The sequence below is a fragment of the Neophocaena asiaeorientalis genome, unplaced genomic scaffold, assembly GCF_003031525.2.
Source record: "Neophocaena asiaeorientalis asiaeorientalis breed wild unplaced genomic scaffold, Neophocaena_asiaeorientalis_V1.1 scaffold232, whole genome shotgun sequence".
NCBI classification, from domain to species: Eukaryota; Metazoa; Chordata; class Mammalia; order Artiodactyla; family Phocoenidae; genus Neophocaena; species Neophocaena asiaeorientalis.
Window position 1 is genome coordinate 3,467,312 of NW_020175672.1, and position 22,007 is coordinate 3,489,318.

Here is a 22,007-nt window from a genome sequence, read left to right on the forward strand (position 1 = left end):
GAGGTTCAAATGCTTAATGCTAACTAAATTTTGCCATTCACGCTAGTTCAAAGAAAACCAACAGTATCTCCTGAATGCAGATACCTATAAAAGCAAACATGCTACATAGAGGTAAGAATGGCAGGTGAAAGCCGAATATGAACACAGGCAAACATAAGGGGCATTTCCTTAGTAACATAACATATGCCTTCCATGAAAATGAAGAGAGATTAACTGACTGGGTTAATGTAGACTAGCCGCCCATTAGGGGCCACCATCACTTTCCCGAGACTGTCAGTTTCCCACTTATTCACCAACAGTAAGTTCTTTAAACTCAGTAAGTTAAATGCTTGTCCTTTTGCACCCCTTGCCCAAGAGTTTCCCAACAAATTTGACAACATGGGAGTCTTTTTGACAACGCTTTACTTTTTGGTCCAAGTGTATTGACAACCTGTATTAATTTCTTGGATAGCACAGAAGAAAAAGTAAAGTATTTTGATGGCTTTAACCAACTGTCCAAAGATAGAAATTAAGATAGTTATATTGACCCTTCTCTTGGAGGTTCTGGTAGGAAATGAGATCTTTAGAAAATTCATATTAACTTATCTAAACCCCAACAAAAAACTCTAAATTTTTATCAACCTGAAAATTTCACTTGGTTTTTCCAGACTTTCTAGAATTATAACAGTGATGTATCCAGAGAAATGTAATCTTTTGAATAGCAGTTTCTACCTTTATTCCTTTTCTACAATTTTCCTTCAAATTCTGTTTCTGTGAGTTCATTTCAATTAGTGGGGTTAATAGCATGCTAACAGCTGTAAATAAATTAAAGCAGGGAGTGTATGTGAGGTTGTACGTGCTTTTGTGTGTGTATGCAGTACTTTCACATGGTATTCTAGGAACTTTTCTGACCCTAATGAAAACTAATTGTGGTTTTCACAGAACTGCAAAAAATGTGATAAATCTTACATGCAGTAGCTACTTTCTGTAACGAGAGCATATATATTTGTGGGAACACAGCATTATTAAACTCTCTCTCCATTTAGATGAAATAATTCATCTAATCTGTGTTTTCTGTAGAGGTGTTTGCTTTTTATGGCAGTGCCAAAATACCCCCAAATTATTCAAAATTTGAGAAATAGTCTAAAGGTTTTTGCAAAAGTGGTTAAATTAAGACTTCACACCCAAGTTTTGGATTAAAATAAAGCAGTCTACCTTCCTTTTTCTAGCTTCCTGCCCGAAGCATTAGTTTAGTCAACAGCCTCTAGTTTTCTAATAATGTGAAACTTCTTCAAGAGACAAGGAAAGGTTAACAAATAATTTGACAATAGTGGAAACAAATATTAGTTGTTCCCTGCTAGGTTTGTCCCTCAAAAATCTATACTCATACAGTATTTTCTAGGAATTGACACCCAACTTTACACACATGCGTAAAAGTGAGCCTGATTATTCCATCATCTCTGATGAAATTTTCTCTTGAAACTGAGGCACATTAGATTCAGACATTTAGATTATGATCATAATTTATAGGTTTCAATGCTCAACCACTAAATTTCCTCAACAAAGTGTTGTTAATATGAAATTCATCTTATGTCCATACTTTGAAACCAATCAATCACTTCTCACAGAAATTATTTGTATTTTTAAATGTTTGCAAGTAACATCTCTCTCACACACACACACACACACACACACACACACACACACACGATGTCTTTGATGCAATCTACTTCCACCAAGAGATTTACTAGAGACCTAAAACATCAGTGAAGTGACAAAAGGTCTCAATAATAGAGTTTCATTTTACAAACTTATTTTAAGAAAAGGAACACTCTAGAAGCCATCACATAATAAGAAAGAAAATTTTGATTATTAGCTACCAATGATTATCTTCTTGGGAACTAAGATGCTGAGTAGAAACAAAGAAGGTGCGAAAGAAAAAAAAGAAAGAAACTAGGGAGGGAGGAAGACAAAATGTGGGAAAAAAGAGAAACGATCCTGACTTACATCATTTTTATATTTTCGCACTAAAAAGCAAACCTCACGATGCCATCAAATATCCATTCATCAATGTTTTAGTCATTGTTACATGTCCACTCCTGTCCAGTTCCCTCTGCTGAGCCTGGACTGATCTGATGCTGATCTATGCTTGCTTCCATGAGTTAATTTGAATCAGGGCTTCAGGAAAGATACTGGATAACACCATTTTCTTTGGAGTACAGCAGAAAACTAAGTGCTTCCTCTAGAAATATATATAGGACTTTGCTAGAGTCCCTTTATGCTGTTGATCACATGGCTAATAAATGATCATTTCCTTTTCGGGGTCTGGCAAAGACTAACCTGAGTGATAGCACTGTTAAATGCTACTATGCCTTCTCATAAGCATAGGGTTTTCTAGAGGCCATTGTAGATCTAGACACCTTGTGAGTATTTTGTATACTTTCACTTGTTTTCTGTGTATGGCCTTCATGTTTTGCTCTTTGTCTCACGCCGTGAGGACTGGCGATGCTATTTTTTTTCTATTAAATGTAGTGCTTACACACAGAGGGCTGTGAGTAAAAGTCTTCTGCTCTCTGCAGGATGCAGTTCCCCTCTGCAGTTTCTTTTTTTTATCACTGTCCTTGAGAAATAACATTAGCTGTCACCCCTCACGTGAAAGAGGTGAGGGAAAGAAAGCCTCCCTCATTCTCCTGTAGTGTCTGTTTCCTTTCAGGTTTTCCCAGATCATGTTTATGTATTTTCTCTTCTTCTCTGATCTTTTGTGGAGGTCTTGCCCTCCTCACCATTTTCCTGTTTATCCATTTTGTTTCCCAGTTTCTCCTTTCCATTCGGATCTTTATTTCATCAGCCTGTTTCATTCACCTCATCTCACATCTCCACATGGGAATTTCCAATCGCAGACACCCCTTTTTATCCCTGCTCCCTTCAGGCTTCCATTTGATGATAACTTTTGGACAATTTCAAAGTGTTTTTAAACCAACAAGTCTGTTTCTGTGCTACACACACTCTATACTCAGGATCCCCATCTCTCATGATTACATTCTATAATTTATGAGGGCATAATGGGTGAAGCTTTTGCAGAGGCTCCAGAATTAGACACAGCTTTTCCTTCCAAGAAAGTGAATGATAACCAACTCTCAGAGAACTAAAATTTGGAATTAAGGAGAGAATTTGTTTCATATGCATAAAAGCCATAAAGGAAAAGAGAACAAACATTATACCTCACTCTCAAGAAACATGTAATTTTAACAGCCTGTAGAAGCAAGAGTCTCAAATCCACACGAAAGCATGGTGTCGGTTGCCAAGCAACCTAACTGGCCACAGTTTTTCTTTATGTATATATATATATATATTTATATGTTTACATACATATATGTGTATATGTATGTAAACATATAAATATATATATATTTATTTTTCAGCCTTGAGAAATAGAAGACAAAAAATTTATTGAGTAAAGAGGAGTAAACTAATACAGAGGGAGATAAGGGAATTATGAAAAACATAAGGCTTATAAATTACTTATAGCTCTTTAGCTTTCTTTTGCGTTTTTTTTTTTCTGGTTGAATTTTTCTTTTTTAACATCTTTATTGGAGTGTAATTGCTTTACAGTGGTGTGTTAGTTTCTGTTTTACAACAAAGTGAATCAGTTATATATATACATATGTTCCCATATTTCTTCCTTCTTGTGTCTCCCTCCCTATCCCACCCCTCTAGGTGATCACAAACCACCTAACTGATCTCCCTGTGCCATGCGGCTGCTTCCTACTAGCTATTCACCCTACGTTTGGTAGTGTATATATGTTCATACCACTCTCTCACTTCATCATAGCTTACCCTTCCCCCTCCCCATATCCTCAGGTCCATGCTCTCTAGTAGGTCTGTGTCTTTATTCCCGTCCTACCTCTAGGCTCTTCATGACATTTTTTTTTCCTAGATTCCATATATACGTGTTAGCATATGGTATTTGTTTTTCTCCTTCCGACTTACTTCACTCTGTATGACTCCAGGTCCATCCACCTCACTACAAATAACTCAGTTTCATTTCTTTTTATGGCTGAGTAATATTCCATTGTGTATATGTGTCACTTCTTCTTTATCCATTCATCTGTCAATGGACACTTAGGTTGCTTCCATGTCCTGGCTATTGTAAATAGAGCTGCAGTGAACATTGTGGTACATGACTCTTTTTGAATTATGGTTTTCTCAGGGTATATGCCCAGTAGTGGGATTGCTGGGTCATATGGTAGTTCTATTTTTAGTTTTTAAAGGAAACTCCATACTGTTCTCCATAGTGACTGTATCAATTTACATTCCCACCAACAGTGCTAGAGTGTTCCCTTTTCTCTACACCCTGTTCAGTATTTATTGTTTCTAGATTTTTTGATGATGGCCATTGTGACCGGTGTGAGATGACATCTCATTGTAGTTTTGATTTGCATTTCTCTAATGATTAATGATGTTTTTGTTTAACTTCTCTATTAAATAATTTTTATCCAAGTTCATAGAGATAACCTGTACACTAGTATAAACTCTCCCAACCACTTTTAGAAAATATTCTTTATGAGATGTTTTCAGCAAATGAAATTGAAAAGTTCTGAAGTAAAATCCATGTTCTAATAAGGTAAAATGATTTTTATTTAAATATCATTTATGCATTGTGAGTACATCTCACAGGAATGCAGTAGATCAAGTTTTAGACTCATGCACCTACATAAACATACACCTAGATGACTCAGAACAAATGCATGTTCTTGTTAATTGTGGATTATTTGGGGTAACAGCTGTTTATATATGAAATATTTTCTGTATTTAAAAGTTATTTCGGGTATATTTTTTACTATATAGTTAATTGTTCTCTTCTCTGAACTATTCCAGGTCTCACAATAAATAAAATGTCATATACTCTTTATTGTTCTAAGATCCATTTTTTTTCCACATTTAAAAATCTTTGAAATTGGGATATATTTTTATTACTATCATGCAGGCCGATATATTTAACATTTATATATTTTGTATATATTCATTAAAAATGTGATTTTAAAAGACTCTTAAATGTAAAATAATCTTCATTAAATATGAAAGAAAAAAATTTAAGTAACATGAAAACATTGTATAAAGTTAAATTGGAAGCATATTTTAAAATTTCTTAGGGGTAGATAAAATAATTGTGTCTTATTTACAACTGTGTCTAAGATTAAAGAAAAATGGCAGTTTCTAGCTTTTATTGACCAAAATCTTGCACCTAACATTTAATAGCTTGGGGATATTCAATGTCTTGGAATTTATTTTAAACTAATGTGAACCTTAAAAAAAAAATTACCTCTATAATAAATATCTATTTTTTTACATGTCATTCATTACTATGTAAGTTGTGATTTTCATTTTTAATAAAATTAAAACAAATACTTCCCACTCAAGAAATAGCTATTTATCATAACAGATAATAGACTGGAGACTTTCTCTGATCTTGAAGGACATATAAGTCTGTATACCAAGGAGCTCACTATGTGGTGTGGGATTTTAAAATTAGTATTGTCTTATAGCGCAAAGAATTATCACATGAGCTAATTTGACTTTTTTGTGGTGGGTAGATTATGCTTTGACATCATTTTGAAATCCTTTATTTGACCAACAATTTTATTTTCTAGTTTGGATTTTAACAAGTACATTTTTAAGTCCTTAATGTCACAGCTGTCTTTTCAATGGGAAAAATAGAAAATAAAAATCCTCCTACCTAAAAAGTTAATTTTCTTTATTTCTTTTACTATTTAAAGTTTTATTTCTCTTGAATTTTCAAACTGATAATAGTACTTAAAATAATTTTAGATATAATTAGACACTTCTGAAATGAAATCCACCCAGCTCATATTTCCATATCTTTTGTAATAACGAATTTTTAAGAATAATACATTAAGGTACCAACATGAGCTTTATTCATAGTAGAAAGGAGTTGGTCATAGCCCACCATGGACAGACGGCTAATGAATACCTTTACTTTAGGACTCCATGGCTAGTCTCATTCAAAGGGCTGGCTGCTTCCTATTTTTGTATATGACTATTAGCTACCATGGGACAGTGACAATTAGAAGCAGCAGGACCTCCAGGTGTTCCTCTGTAATTAACCAATTGTGAAGTGTTTATATTAGCGATGCATGGAGGTATCTTTTTATCCAATAGTAAATACACTTAGGACATATTATTTCTAAATAAGTAAGCATAATGGCCCATGAAAATAAAAGGAGTATTTGAAAGGAAAAAAAGATGTCAATTTTAGGCAGTCTTCAAAAGAAGCATCAGGGAAATTTTCTGTGAATCACTATGAAATCTGTAAAGCTGTGGAAACAGACCCAGAAAAAAGCAATAGGCCCTGAAGGGTGATAGCCAAAACCTCAGCCAGGGCGTAGCTGACACGTGGATTCACATGGGAAAGTACCACAGTTTATTTTTCACTCTCGTTCAGTTTTAAGTACTTCTGACAATTAAGGAACATAAAAATGAAAAACTGAAAGTGTTTTCTTTTCCTGTTTCTTAGAAACCAAGCATGTTGAGTGGGATTGTTGGTCTCCATGTGACTTTCTGAAGTTAACTGTTTGTAGAAAATTTACTGCTTACCTCTGTGGCTGGGGAGAGAGACCAACGGTAAAAATGAACACCAAAAAGAAATTTGGCTTATGACAAATCTAATATATATATTTGAAAATTTTCAATGTAGAGCTTAATGCAACCGAATGAGAAGAAGCTTCAAACATCACCTCCAGTGGTCTAGATCTAAACCCTAATCATAACTGGTCACTTTGCTTCAGGTTCAAGTTCAATTGGTGGCATTTAAAGATATCAGGGGTGCCCAAGAGTATCTCTACATAGATATCAATGTCTCAGAGCATCCAATATCATCATTTTTTTTTCAGAATCTATTAGACAAATAATTTCAAAAGATTAAATTGGGGTGGGGAGGAAGCCTTACTTTATGGAGGAGGCATTGAACTGTCGAATAATATCTTAATGTATTTAACCAACACAGTTACTTGAGATAGATAGCATACCAATTTTAAAGATTAAGAAACAAACCCTGCAAAGTTAAATAAATATTTCTCACTCACACAGCCAGGGATCTTATTTTGTGGAGTAAACAAATAAAGAACGGAGGTGCTGGTACCAGCTCAGACCCTGGATAGAAGGAAGTGATAATGTGTTCTTTTTTGTGTTGTGTGTCCCACCCCTTCAACTTGCAGAAAATACTGAAAAATAACCCAAGCTAAAGCATTTATATGGAAAATATGTATGTATATTCCCTACTTCATTACTTTAATAAACCATCTGAGCTTTTATTTTCTTTCCAGTGTCACTTGTATATGTGACTGAGGTTGGCCATATTATAAATATGATTTCAATGTCATAATTTAGTTAATTTTCCACTATTCCATCCACATTTTCATTTCTTAAACTCTAAGCTATTCAAGGAAGCTTATACTTTAAATAAAAATGAAAAAATTTAAATATTTGTTGTTGTGTTTAGTAAAATTTAATCCTTTTTTAATAGAACTGACTGAAGAGGATTAAAGACATGAGAAATGAAATGAATATTAAACACTTAGAATAAAAATAAATAGCTTCGTCACTTGAGAGCACAGAGTCAATATATTAAAAATGGCAAAAAAAGAGAGGCATTTCAAAAATTCTTTTCAATTCAACTTCTGCTATAAACTGTTTAAAATGTGATTCGAGGGGACAAAATGTTGCAGAAAAGAAAAGTTTAGGTCAGTGATGCTCTGAGTATTTGTGAGAAAATGATGTCAACTTTTTCAAGTAATTTAACTCAACTAGCAGAGAAAGTTACTTGTCAAATTTTATCTGTGGCTGAATTTACTGGTTGACTGACTTTATTACCCAAATTCAGCAACTGTAGCTGTAGTTTCCTCATATTGATAGTTATTTCTTTGGTAAAATAAGAATATCACAAGCTATAATGACTACTAGTATGACTGTTACTTTTGGCACTATCACTGACATGTCTAGAGTTTTTACCTTGTGACAGGCCTTGTAAAGAATTTTATATAGATTAGCTTTTAAAAACCCTTATACTAAACACATTTAATAGTTACTACTATTATCCTACCTTTTAATTATGAAAATCCAAAGCTGAGGGTGGAATCAAGATTATGAAGGTCTCCCCAATGGCAGAGCCCCTGCCCAACTAATACAGCATAGTAATAACATTCTATCATGTTACAAGCTGAATTATTCAGATAATATTGAGAATAGAGTAATAGTCGCCTCTTCTTTTAGAAGTGACACATAGAGTGCATGCCATGAGCTTTGCTGTCAGACCCATATTTAACCCCTAGGTCTGTCATCTACTATCTGTGTGATTCTATCATGAAATTAAGTTTTCTGACCCTCATAATATCATGGTGCAAAAATTACCCACTACCAACTTTGGCACATGGGAGGAGCAGTATAAACACTTATTGAATAAATTTTTAAAGTCTCTTATATTCCCTTAGGTAGTCAATAAGAAACATCAATCAACTCTGTACCCAACATCTCTATAACCATGACAGTTTTTAGAGGTATTAAATAAGAATGACTATAATAAGGTTAAAAACTAACATTTAGTGTTTAGATGTATGATTTATCACTACTCTTTAATATAGCTGCTATTATTAACTAAGAATTGGAGAAGAACAGTGTTTTTTCCAACGTTGGGGTCAGAGACAAGTAGTCTGTGCGTCTACTGGGGTCACAGGCACCCACAAACATAATAGGAGGGCAGGATACCCAAGGTTGGGAGAAACAATATCACTGCCATTTTTTTCACACTCTTTTCCTTTAAATCAAGATTGCTAAGAGTCCGCAATAAGCGGTTTCTTTATTCCCAACTTCTTATTTGTGACTCAATGCAAAACCTCTTTTCCATTCCACATCTTCACTAAAATTGCTTTTGTCAAGGGGAATCTCATTGATTCTGAAACCACTGGATTCTTTTCACTTTTTATATTTCTTGTACTCTCTTGACGTTTGACTCTCTTCATCACTCTTCATTCGAATCCTCTCTTCTCCTTCCTGAATGCCATATTCTGCTGTTCTTTCTCTAGTGTTCTTGTCCGTTGCCTCTTTATAGACTGTTCCTATTGGTTTGTCCTTATAAGGATAGGGTTCTTTTCTCAAACCTTTTCTTTTTTTTATAACCATTTTTACTGAATTATAGTTAATTTACAATGTTGTGTTAGTTTCAGGTGTACAGCAAAGTGATTCAGTTATACATATATACATATATTTGTGTTCTTTTTCATATTCTTTTCCATTATAGGTTATTACAAGATATTGAATATAGTTCCCTGTACAATACAGTAAGTCCTGTTGTTTACTTATTTTATATGTAATAGTATATATATGTAATCCCTAACTCCTAATTTATCTCTCCCTCCCCACTATCCCCTTTGGTAACGGTAAGTTTGTTTCCTACTTCTGTGAGTCTTTTTATGTTTTGTAAATAAATTCATTTCTATCATTTTTTTAGATTCCACATATAAGTGATATCATATGATATTTGACATTCCACTATATATATATATATATATATATATGCATATATGTATGTATGTGTATATATATATGCATATATGTATGTATGTGTATATATATATATATATATATATATGGCACATCTTCTTTATTCGTTTACCTGTCAATGGACATTTAGGTTGCTTCCATTTCTTGGCTATTGTAAATAGTGCTGCTATGAACATTGGGGTGCATATTTGTTTTCCAGTTACAGTTTCCTCCAGATATATGCCCAGGAGTGAGATTGCAGGATCATATGGTAACTCTATTTTTAGTTTTTATTTTTAAGGAACCTCCATACTATTCTCCCTAGTGGCTGCATCAATTTACATTCCCACCAATGGTGAACTTCTCCTTGTATTGCTACAAGTTCTCCCTAGATGATATTATCCATTTCAGTTGCCCTACCATTTATATTCCAAAATCATTTTCTTTGTCCCAGATCAGTCTTCTCCCTCCAGAGACACTGTATTTGACCACTACTAATTCTTTATTCTTTATTACTCTACACATTTCTAACTCAGTAAATTTCAATCAGAGAGCATGGTTTTCTCTTTCTACTTTTTTTTAATGCCAAGATTCTTTCCTGATGTCCTAATCTTAGTGAACACCTGGTTGTCAATCCTGCTGATCAAACAGGAAAATCAAGAAGCATCCTTGAATCTCTCCTTCAGAATCTACAACCAAATCAACAAAAAGGTACCATCTGGTCTACATCCTTAGTAACTCCTAAATCCAACCATTATTTTCTGATTTCTTTGTTCAAGCCCCATTTTTTGTCTTGTAAGTCTCTTCAGGCAACTCTCCTTCTTGGCCCCAGCTTTGACTTCTCAATCCATTCTCTACTTTGTAGCCATGGTGATCTTCTAAAACACAAGTTTGACATAATCACAATTTTGCATAAACTAAGTGGCTTACATACCCTTTAAAATGAATTGCTAACCTATTGGAATGCTTTGTTTTAATTTTAACTTAAAATCTCATTCTTGTCTACCTCCTTAAATGACATTTTTGCCACTCCTTAACACATTTTCTGCTCCTCTGTCCTGTCACCCAGGATGACTTGTCATTACATGAATTATTTGTGCTCACTTGGCATAGGTCCTCTCTGGAGGCCTAGGCTGCTCTTTTAACCAACAGTGTCTGCTCCTTACCTAACCTCCTTCATGGGCTGAGCTTACTTCAACTTCAGAGTTTATCAGGGTCATTCTGTTCCTTCTTCCCTGAGGGTTTTTCTGACTCTTCTCTCCAGAACCAGGACAAAAGCTGCTTTGCTGTGCCAAGCCTCTTCCCTCACAGCACTCATCATTTGATATTGGAATCATCTCTTCCTGCTTCTGCCTCTGACCTGCAAGCTCAAGGGTAGGACATCCATGCTGTGGTTCTTTGTATCATCAGCATTGAGCAGAGTGTTTGGCATAGAGCTGGGCTCAACAAATGTCTGTGTAATGAATGAAAGAATGAATGTGCTAAAGAAATTACCCAGTGACATCTGAACAGGTACAAGCCATGCAAAGATACAGAAAGTGCACTGATTAAGGGATTAGCCTCACTAAATCACGAAGTTAGAATCGTTCTTTGGAAGAAGTATATACTATGTCACAGAGTAGAAGGGAAAAGAGCAGATAGCAGGAAAGAATAATGGCTGGAATAAAGGCAGAGAGAGGAAAGAGAGTCACTGGCTCAGCTGTAGTGGCCAAGATGCTCACAATTACAAAGACATCAGAAGATGTAGAAAGATATTTATTCTTAATTAATTCCTATAAAAACGAATCCTGTTCATTATGCTCATCAATAAACACCCTCGGCTTTGTAAAAGAGATTCTCAATAAATACTAAGCCTTGAATCTCTTGAAGATCTCTGGCCACACATTCCTGCTGTGAACGCTGTTTGCGTGTAATATTTCCTAAAGATGGCATGTTGAATAGCATACTCTAACCCAATGGGATGAATCATGTGGATATTTAAAACAAACAGAGCATGCTATTATATAAAATTCTTATGCTACTTTTGCTCATACCCAGCTTACAGACTTTAAAATCCAAGGAGAAGAAGCACAAAACCTATTCAAACCTATTCTAGGACACTTCATTAAAAGCAGATAAGTCAACCAATCCCTATAAATTAATGCATCTTCTGTTACCATAAAAGGGTTCTCCTTTTTCTATCATCACTCTCTAATCCTAGAAATACTTCCCAACTTGATGTGAGAGGTATTCAACTAAAAGTTGTAAAAACAGCCTCTCCTCCATGTCTCCCTTCTATTTGATTATTTTAGGAAAAAGAAAGTCCATGTAATGCCCCATTCTCTTAATTTCTTTGGCTGACCTCCAAAGAGTAGCTGTCAGCTGGTGTTAGCTAAATAAGTATGAGCCATGGCCCATGGCCCGTTTATTGTCAGTCACTTGGATGGGAATATGCCTCCTGTATTAGCATTGCTGAACGTCAGGAATAGGGACCATCAATATAATTTTCTACAGTCTGACACCCAAAGACTGAGTAAGGACATCAGGAACTGTTATAAAAACAGACACGCAAAAAAAACCCATGGATATACTCTCTACGTTTAAGAAGCATTGTATTCAGATACAATTAAATCTCTCTTTATCAAGGAAGTCTTTTATGATTAACCTCATCTGCCATCTCTTACTTGGCAACCTCAACTTGTATTTACTTATGTTTAATATTTTCATTGTTATTGTTTAATATGTTGCTCTGTTAATGTAGTCTTCATTCATATGTGTGTTTGTGTGTCTGTATATGTGTGTTCTGTCTCCTCATTTAGACTGTCAGCTGATTAAAGATGAGATTTCTGCATTATCTTTTTGTGTCCTTTCTCAGCTCTTTCTAGAGTACCACATCTACGTTAATTTTGAGTATATGCTAAATAAAAATAGAGAAATAGTCTTGCTTGTGATTCTCAGATACGCTCAGTTCTATAAATTATCATAATATTGTTTTCTTCCAATCGCCTAAACAAAAAGAGCCTGAGGAAGACATCACACAAAATTTCTCAACCTAGAGATCATCCTTCTGAAATAATCTGAATGTATCATCTTTATCTGTAGCCATAAAAACATGGATGTAAGAATAAATATAATTTTATCAAAAAAGAGTAGTATCTACATTTAGTTTTATACAATTATTTTTTTCATTTATTATAAATTTTATTATGAACAATTGAATTTTTGATTATAAAATTGTGATTAGATATTTATTATACAGGAACTTATACCTTTCTGAATTTCCCCCATCAAATAAATGCACATAGTACTGTGTCACAAAGGAATCAATTCACATCAACAAATATAGCTTCAAAGTTGCAAGAAATTATGAATTTTATTCAAAAATCTATCAATGCCTGGGAGAAAAGAGTAACAATTTCATTTAGGACATCTTGCAAAGTGAAGCAAAGTTACATCTGCCTAGACCTCTAAAAAAAAACGATAATAAACCAAAAAAAGTATTGATTCAATCTTTTAAATATATAGAGACACAGGAGCATCTAAAACATAATGGTTTTTAAATGCAAACTTAGTTCTTTAATATGGGATGATCACACAACCCGGATTGCCTCTGGCAATCCTGGTTAAGACTTTTTAACATTTGTTCTAGACTTTTCATTTTTCACTTATTTTTTGTTGTAGTTGTTCTTACTGCTGTTGTTGTTATTAACCATTGTCCTAAAATAGGTCAGGCTGAGTTTAGTAGATCTCCAGTTAATGTTAAATCTCACCCAGTAATGTGGGAGACATATACATAGCAAAGAGATGTCTCATTTTAATACATCTTTTTTTACCCTAGTCTGATACAATGTGGTCATGCCAGGTGCTTGCTGATAAAATTAAGTGCATCCAAGAGTGGCTAGGGACACTTCACTGCTTCTGGTCTCTGGTGAAAGTAAGAGAAATGTGTGATGCTGCCACTGACCCCGCTGGCCATGTGATACACCAGCCAGTTGTGCCTTGGCTGATGCCACTGCCAATGAGAGCACAAAGCTGCCAGGAGCCAGGTCAGAGGGCAAAGCAGAAAATGATAGATTCAAGTATATCTGATATGTATGGGGAGAAAATAGAGGCTTAGAAGTTCTAACTCTTACACAGAGCAGTTTCTTGTCACATATTGTATATTTTAAAATCTACATTCATTTATTTATTTTATTTTTGATTATAATTTTATTTTAAAATTTCGCAGTAAGTCATCTTGGATTTTGAATCTCCATTTTCAGAGAAACATGGTGATGCACAAAATGCTCCTTTCATCAAATGTGGAAAGTGTTTGGTCACTAATTCTTTACATATTTTTCTGTCACCCTTATCTCCTTAAAGAATTCCAATTACATGTACATTAGGCTACTTGAAATTGTAACATATCACTTATATGTGGAATCTAAAGAAGCTAAACCCATAGAAAGAGAGGCTAGAATGGTGGTTACCAGCGTCTGGAAGTGGGGGAAATTGAAGATGTTGGTCAAAGAGTACAAACTTCTAGTTATAAGATGAGTGAGTTCTGGGGATCTAACATACAGATAGTACTGTTAATAGTGCTGTATTATAATCTTGAAAGTTGCTGAAAGAGTAGATTAGATTTTAAATGTTCTCATCACAAAAAAAAAAAGAAATGCTAATTATGTGACATGATAGAGATGTTAGCTAAAGCTATGACATTAATCATTTTGCAATTATAAATATATCACATCAACACATTGAACAGCTTAAACTTACACAGTGTTTATATCAATTATATCTCAATAAAGCTGGAAAAAATATAGACTCACAAATAGTAAATATATCTTGAAAAGAATGTTTTAATTTTCAAATTTTATAATTGCACTTTGGAAATCCTAACTTTTAGAAAAAATTTTGTGATATGGCCCTACGTTTACTTGAATGAATTTATATTCAACATGGGAATAGAATGAAATTGACAAGGTCTACAATTTTACAGCAACTGGATTTGGTGAATAATTCAAACAAATCACAAAATAAGGACAATTCATTTGATGAGCTTTGTAATGCAAAAATATTTGTCAGAAAAGGTATTTTGAATGAAGTATAAAAGATAGAACATGAAAATATTTGGGCTAAAGTAGTCACACGTTTCAGTATAGAAAAAAAAGAACATTAAGATGCCCTCTATTTAGTAGTATTTTCTCTGAGTTTATGAAGTGCCTCAAATTCTATAAAGTATTTCTTATTTTAAAATATGATCCACAGAGAAAAGTCAATTGGAGGTATCGAGAACTTTAAATTATGAAAATAAAAGGCAATTTTGAAAAAGAAAATTTTATATAGAAAAGACTCCATTGGGGAAAAAAATTCTTTTTTACTGAAATATATCAATGACATGCTATGAGAGACAGATATGATTAAGAAAACTGGATAGAGTATGTAAAATATTTACTAAACATCTTTTTGTTTATTTTAATTATTAATATTCAGATAGTCAACATACTTTTAAAAAATTGTTTTATTGTACAATACATGAAATATATTTGCAGAAAGAATTTTTGTTTTGAAAATAGTTTCTGATTTAGAACTATTTTATAGGATGGTCATTTAGTAAATATTTCAATGTTTTATGATTTTAATTATTTTCAGCATAGTCTGCCATCCATATAATTGCATTGTTTGAACAGTAAATTACATAACATTCTCACTCTCAGACCTACATGTGAAGCCTCAGGTGGTTCTGCTCCCCACAATGTGTACTCGCTGTTGCCTTTCTGGTTCAACCTGGGCTGCTACTGCTCTCAGGAAAGAAATGGCCCAGGGGTGGCAAAGCCAGAGAACTGTAGCCTTCTGTCCTGAACTCTGAAATGAGGGTAGGGCCTGTTGAGTACTGCAGACTTTTATAATGACTTTAGACATTCCTCCCTCCCTCCCCCAATTATCAAGTTTTTCTGGAAAACATTTGATGCCTCATGATCAGGGAATTAAGAAAAGGGGGTTAAATCCTGAAGACACACACTAGTTAAATGCTTGTTAAGACTTTGTGACTTTGAGCTATGACTATCAAGTATCTTCTCATTTAATATTTGAAAGAAGACTTGAAGTACCCAGGAAAACGGTGACATGGGGAGATCTGTGAGAACACATCCATTTTTTCAATTGGCAAACACTGAAATATGTCTTCATTATTTTTTTAAAAAAGAACATATTTCTAACACAAATCTGGCAAACAGATACACACGCACATTATGTGTCTTCTTTTGCATTGAATATAAGTGATAAAATTTTAAATAATATATAAACAAAGTAAAGTAAATAATTCCTAAAAGTAATCCACCATCTCAACCAAGCAGGATTTATTCCAGGAAAATTCAAATATGGCTCATTTGTCTAAACTATGAATATATATATGTCATTAAGAGATTAAAAATGCATATCTGACCATCATTTAAGAAAACCCAGATTTAATACTCATTCCTGACTTTGTTTAAAATTTAAAACTTAAAAAAAAAGAAATAGAATATTTAAATAATGCATAATACCTATCTTTAATGAAAAATCTATGTTATACTTAACTGTGAATCACTAGACTCATTTCTTTTAGAGTCTAGAAACAAGCTACATGGTTATTATCCTTCAATACTTTTTAAGTGAAATCTGCTAAGTAAAATAGCACATAAACTAGAAAGAAGAGGAGATTTAGTTATTGTATAGAAGGAAATAAATTTTTCTTTAATTGCACTGTGAGATTAATATAAATAGAAAATATAAAGGATTAAATTGAATGATCCCCCTAATTACTAAGTAATTTCTAAGAATTAACAATATAACTAATAAATATACATAAGGAAGAAATAAAATAGCTTATTCATCTGAAATCATGTTAAACCTCATTAGAAACCACACAGAGATAAACAGGAATTAAAATGACAATCAATTGCTACATGTTCCTAGAAGTAGCAAGAAAATAAAAGAGCTCAATGTTCCATTGCCAGCAAAGTCCTAGTGAGGCTACTTACTACTAGTGGTAAGTTGATACATTTGTCACCGATACACTTACACAAATATGTAGAAGGGGATAATTTTAAATATAAAGTGCGCTTACTTTCCTCCTTCCTTCTTTGAATTCTTTATCTTTCTTCCACCATCTGGGTATCAGCCTTCATTTTTGGTGCACAATGCCTCATCCTGGAAGACAAAAGTCAACTGAAATGCTGAGAGAAGGTTTTAAACTTACTCTCCCCCACCCCAACAGTCTTATAATAAGTGTTATTTTCTTTGCCAACACTTATTGGAAGATCATGAGCCAAAGCCAGAAGGAACAAAACATAAAGGATTTAAAATTAAGTATAAAGCAGCAGAAAAAGGCAAGGTAGGACATAAGCAGAGTCTCCTCTTCACTGGGAAATATGCTACATGTTCAGTCAGATGGTGAGAGGGTGGTGCTGTGCCCAGGTTTTAGACACTCTCTGAGCCTCTGAGTTATTGGTCCATGCCTATCTTCAGGGGTCTTGGCCTTAGAGGGTGATATGGCAATATAAAAGATGAGAGGGTGTGGAGAGAAGGGAACCCTCCTACACTGTTGCTAGGAATGTAAATTGGTGCAGCCACTATGGAGAATAGTATGGAGGTTCCTTAAAAAACTAAAAATAGAACTACCGTATGATCCCACAATCCCACTCCTGGGCATATATCCAGAGAAAAACAGGGTCCAAAAGGATACATGTGCCCCAATGTTCATTGCAGCACTATTTACAATAGCCAAGATATGGAAGCAACCTAAATGTCCATCGACAGAGGAATAGATAAAGAAGGTGTGGCACATATATGCAATGGAATATTACTCAGCCATTAAAAAGAATGAAATAATGTCATTTGCAGCAACTTGGATGGACCTAGAGGTTGTCATACTGAGTGAAGTAAGTCAGACAGAGAAAGAGAAATATCGTATGATATTGCTTCCATGCGGAATCTAAGAAGAAATGATACAAATGAACTTATTTACAAAACAGAAGCAGACTCACAGACTTAAAGAACTAACTTACAGTTACTGGGGGGAAGAGTGGGGGGAAGGGATAGTTAGGGAGTTTGGAACTGACATGTACACACAGCTATATTTAAAATGGATAACCAACAGGACCTACTGTATAGCACAGGGAATTCTGCTCAATATTATGTAGCTACCTAAATGGGAAAAGAATTTGAAAAATATGTATAACTGAATCACTTTGCTGTACACCTGAAACTATCACAACATTGTTAATCAACTCTACTCCAATACAAAACAAAAAGTTAAAAAAAAAAATATTTCCTAACAGTAACCCTCTAATAATTTTTGGGATATTTGAGAACAGTTCTATCTTGTACTTTATTACTCAAAAGGTGGCCTGCAAAGGGCTCCAGGCCTCTAAGAGTAGACTTGCAATCTGCATGACGGTGAGTCCTGTCCAAGGCAAGGGTAGCTAGGGTGGTAGAGAGATTGGGTGGGAGTGGCAGAGGTTGGAAGGGGTCTCTGCAGACGGGACTGAGGGCAGTCCAGAGAGGTCTGATCTGAATGTGGTTCCTGGAATTTCTAAACCCCCAGAGAGTCAGGGGGATGGGGGTAAGCTTAAATCCATACTCAGAGAGGAACTAGGGTTCAAGAGACTGGAGAGAATGCAGACAAGGTGCCCAGATTCATGGATCATGTGACCAGAGGGAGCCTAGAGAGCCCAGACATAGCAAGAGCTCCCTCAAAACAATCTACACCACAGCAGAGACCAATGGGAAGAAGAGCCGTTGGTTCAAACACCCACTTGTTGATATCAGGGAGACTTGAGTGTCTCCCAAATTACACCCAAGGAAGAAGATAAGCATCGGGCCTAAATCTAACTCAATATTTATTTTTAAAAACAGACATTATTTCTAAAGTAGAAATGAATGATGACCTTGAATTGTATGATTTTTTTTTTTTTTCGGTACGCGGGCCTCTCACTGTCGTGGCCTCTCCCGTTGCGGAGCACAGGCTCCGGACGTGCAGGCTCAGCAGCCACGGCTCACGGGCCCAGCCGCTCCGCGGCATGTGGGATCTTCCCGGACGGGGGCACGAACCCGTGTCCCCTGCATCGGCAGGCGGACTCTCAACCACTGCGCCACCAGGGAAGCACTGAATTGTATTATTTTTTTAAAATGTCTATCAGTATAAAAAGAGGTTGGTGAGTTGCACTGATTTCAGTTATAGAAAAAGTAAGTTAAACCTTTGCTCTGTTTAGTTCAAAATTTATAAGCCTGAGATTTATGAGCCTAATAGCTTTTAAAGTCATACTCACTAAGCAGCAGTTTTGTGAGGCACTGTGATGGTATATAAAACGTCTTAAAACTTAGGAATTTTGCTCCTTGTAATGTTAAAAATATAGTTTTGGGGACTTATGTAGAAGAATGTTCATTAAGCTATTAACTATAATAGAGGGAAATGATGCACAACTTAAATATCTATGATAGAGGAAAAAGTAATATTTTAATACAGATACTAGAAATTATGTTTTGTGAAAATATTTAATGGAATAAAACTGCTAACAATACAATATTCACTATGTAAACAGAATACCAAAAAGGTGGTTGGAGGAAACTGTTATTTTTTATACTTTTAGTATGCTTGAAATATTTAAAATATTCAATATTAAAAAAAAAAACTTACTATATGATCACATAAAACTCCTGGAAGAAAACATAGGCAGTACCCTCTTTGACATCAGTCTTAGCAATATTTTTTTGGCTATGTACCCTCAGGTAAGAGAAACAAAAGCAAAAAATAAATAAATAAATGAGACTACATCAAACTAAAAAGCTTTTGCACAGCAAAGGAAATTATCAATAAAATGAAAAGGAAGCCTACTGAATGGGAGAGACCATCTACAAAAGCTATATCTGATAAGGGGTATTGTCCAGAATATACAAATAACTCATACAACTCAACATCAAAAACCAAGCAATCAGATTAAAAAATGGGCAGAGAACCTGAATAGACATTTTTCCAAAGAAGACATACAGATGGCCAAAAGGCAACTGAAAAGGTGCTCAACATCGCTAATCATCAAGAAAGTGCAAATCAAACCCACAATGAGATATAATCTTATACCTGTCAGAATGGCTATTATAAAACACAACAAATAACAAGTATCGGCAGGGTTGTAGATAAAAAGGAACTCCTGTGCACAGTTGGCAGGAATGTAAATTGGTGCAGCCACTATGAAAAACAGAATGGAGATTGCTCAAAAATTAAAAATAGAACTACCATACAACACAGCAATTCCAATTCTGGGTATTTATCTGAAGAAAATCAAAACACCAATTCAAAAAGATATATACACCCCTGTGAAGCAAACTAACTGCCCATCAATAGATGAATGGATAAAGAGGATTGTTTTACACACACACACACACACACACACACACTCACACACATATATAATGGAATATTATTCAGCCATAAAAGAGAATTAAATCCACATGACAACATGGATGGACCTAGCTGGTATTATGTTAAGTGAAATAAGTCAGAAAAAGACAAATACTACATGATTTCACTTATATGAGGAATCTAAAAAACAAAACAAATGAACAAAGATAACAACACAGAAACAAAGTCATAGATACAGAGAACAAAAGTTGGTTGCCAGAGGGGAGGAGAGTGAGGGGGGATAAGTGAAATTCATGAGGGAGATTAAGAGCTACAAACTTCCAGTTACAAAATAAATGAGTCACAGTGGTGAAATATACAGCTTGGGGAATAGAGTCAATTATAAAGTAATATCTTTGCATGGAGGCATGGTAGCTAGACTTATTGTGGATATCATTTGGTAATGTACAGAAATAATGAATCGCTATGTTGCGTACCAGGAACTAACATAGTGTTGTAGTCAATTATACTTCAAAAAATAAATAAATCAAAAAAGTCAGAGAAAAAATAGATCAGATTTGTGGTTACCAGAGGTGGAGGATGGGGTGAGAGGAATTGGATGAAGGTCAAAAGGTACAAACTTTCAGTTATGAGATAAATAAGTGCTAGGAATTGTGTAGAACATGAGTTATATAAGTAACATTGTATGTTATATATGAAAGTTAAGAGAGTAAATCCTAAAAGTTCTCATCACAATGAAACAGATTTTTTTTCTATTTCTTTTATTTCATATCTCTATGAGATGATGGATGTTCACTAAGCTCACTGTGGTCATCATTTCATGATGTATGTAAGTCAAGTCATTATGTACATCTTAAACAGTGTTATATGTCAATTATACCTCAATGAAACTGGAAGGGAAAAATAGATGTACTATATAATCACATTTTTCAAATTAAAACATGTAATATTATCAAAGAGATGTATTTTCTGTTGTGAAAACAAAATCTGGTATAACCTGTGGTTTTTGTGACTATGGACTCTACATCTGAAACATATTTCCATGGTTGCTTGTTTTAAGGAAATTATTTGACATAGGTTTACCAAATCTCAACTCAATTCCCAGATTTTTCTGGTGAGTTTACACAAGTGAAGCCCATATTTACCTTCTCTTTCTCTAAGTTCCCAAGGTATACCCTGTCTGTTTCACTCAGTCTGGCATTGAACCATATACAGGTAGCCCGGTTACCTCACTTGGTCAAATATGGGCAGCTTGTCACCGCTGCTCAGTTGTAGGCTGCTGAGGTTCAGACTAGAGCAAAGCTTGGAGCAAGAGATCTTCGATTTTGACCTGTATGTCTTTTCTCAAGCTCCAAACTCTGTCCAGCATTGTGGGTCAGAGAGTAAATACTTAATGCTAAGGATGTGTATTTTTAATTTAGTGTATTTGTGTGTATGTGTGTGGTTGTTTTCTATCTGCCTCTATTTCAACAAAGTATTTTGCCAGATATCCTATAACTTCTTGCACTGACTTACACATAAATGTCATAGAGAATTAATTATATTTTTCAGTAAACCAACACAGTACTCTCCCCTGGCAGAAGGAAAGTTCTCCTTTCCGAGGTGGAGGCTCAAACAGATTAATCATCTTCTTCAACCCCTTGTTCTAGAACATTGCCTGTGAGGCCCTCCAGCTGAATCATTCTACACTTCAGTTAAAAGGGAGTATTTTTAAGTTTCCTTGTGTATGAGCTCAAAGGTACCCTGGGCTCTACGTACAATCAGTTTTTCTACAAATACTGTCCATTGATTAAGGATTCCATCATGGAAACTAGTGGTCTCCTTCCAGGACGTGGAAGTAGGTACTGTTTAGATACAGAGGAGATTTTCCTTACAGACTTTCCAATGGCATGGCCTTTTAGAAATAGAAGGTTATTTTGGAGGAATAAAATCATTCTATCTGTCTCGCTAGCTAGATAGTTACCTTTTATGCCCCACCCTGGACCATTTGAGAGTAAGTTGAAGACAGTTCCCCTTTTCCTTTAAATACTTCAGTGTGTATTTTTAAAAATAAGAGCATTCTCTTACATAACAATGCAAATATAAAAATTAGAAAATTAGCATTGTTGCA